This window comes from Oncorhynchus tshawytscha, unplaced genomic scaffold (genome assembly GCF_018296145.1).
Source record: "Oncorhynchus tshawytscha isolate Ot180627B unplaced genomic scaffold, Otsh_v2.0 Un_contig_1936_pilon_pilon, whole genome shotgun sequence".
Lineage (NCBI taxonomy): Eukaryota > Metazoa > Chordata > Actinopteri > Salmoniformes > Salmonidae > Oncorhynchus > Oncorhynchus tshawytscha.
The window spans coordinates 3,300-5,000 of NW_024609466.1; positions in this window are offsets into that span (position 1 = coordinate 3,300).

Consider the following 1,701-nt stretch of genomic DNA (forward strand, 5'->3'; position numbering starts at 1 on the left):
TATGCTTTGTAGTAGCGTTGGATAATAACAGTGTTGACAGTGCTGAATAAACTTCGACATGAACTCGCTCATAAAAAAAACACTTATTTGCTGTTGACAGTCTCTCTCTGGTCATTGTTTTAAGAGTTATGAAATCTCATGTATTCATCAAACTTTGCTGTGGCCGAGGTTGTGGGAGCCGTAGGCACAATGAAATGGTTCAAAATGGGAACACTTTGCTTACCCGTATACAGGGCTTCTGAATCAAGTGCACCCACCACCCACAGGGCTTCTGAATCAAGTGCACCTACCACCCACAGGGCTTCTGAATCAAGTGCACCTACCACCCACAGGGCTTCTGAATCAAGTGCACCTACCACCCACAGGGCTTCTGAATCAAGTGCACCTACCACCCACAGGGCTTCTGAATCAAGTGCACCTACCACCCACAGGGCTTCCACAGTGCTTCTGAATCAAGTGCACCTACCACCCACAGGGCTTCTGAATCAAGTGCACCTACCACCCACAGGGCTTCTGAATCAAGTGCACCTACCACCCACAGGGCTTCTGAATCAAGTGCACCTACCACCCACAGGGCTTCTGAATCAAGTGCACCTACCACCCACAGGGCTTCTGAATCAAGTGCACCTACCACCCACAGGGCTTCTGAATCAGTGCACCTACCACCCACAGGGCTTCTGAATCAAGTGCACCTACCACCCACAGGGCTTCTGAATCAAGTGCACCTACCACCCACAGGGCTTCTGAATCAAGTGCACCCTACCACCCACAGGGCTTCTGAATCAAGTGCACCTACCACCCACAGGGCTTCTGAATCAAGTGCACCTACCACCCACAGGGCTTCTGAATCAAGTGCACCTACCACCCACAGGGCTTCTGAATCAAGTGCACCTACCACCCACAGGGCTTCTGAATCAAGTGCACCTACCACCCACAGGGCTTCTGAATCAAGTGCACCTACCACCCACAGGGCTTCTGAATCAAGTGCACCTACTTCTGAATCACACCACAGGGCTTCTGAATCAAGTGCACCTACCACCCACAGGGCTTCTGAATCAAGTGCACCTACCACCCACAGGGCTTCTGAATCAAGTGCACCTACCACCCACAGGGCTTCTGAATCAAGTGCACCTACCACCCACAGGGCACTTCTGAATCAAGTGCACCTACCACCCACACCACCACCCACAGGGCTTCTGAATCAAGTGCACCTACCACCCACAGGGCTTCTGAATCAAGTGCACCTACCACCCACAGGGCTTCTGAATCAAGTGCACCCACCACCCACAGGGCTTCTGAATCAAGTGCACCCACCACCCACAGGGCTTCTGAATCAAGTGCACCTACCACCCACAGGGCTTCTGAATCAAGTGCACCTACCACCCACAGGGCTTCTGAATCAAGTGCACCTACCACCCACAGGGCTTCTGAATCAAGTGCACCTACCACCCACAGGGCTTCTGAATCAAGTGCACCTACCACCCACAGGGCTTCCAGTGCACCTACCACCCACAGGGCTTCTGAATCAAGTGCACCTACCACCCACAGGGCTTCTGAATCAAGTGCACCTACCACCCACAGGGCTTCTGAATCAAGTGCACCTACCACCCACAGGGCTTCTGAATCAAGTGCACCTACCACCCACAGGGCTTCTGAATCAAGTGCACCTACCACCCACAGGGCTGAATCTGAATCACAGTG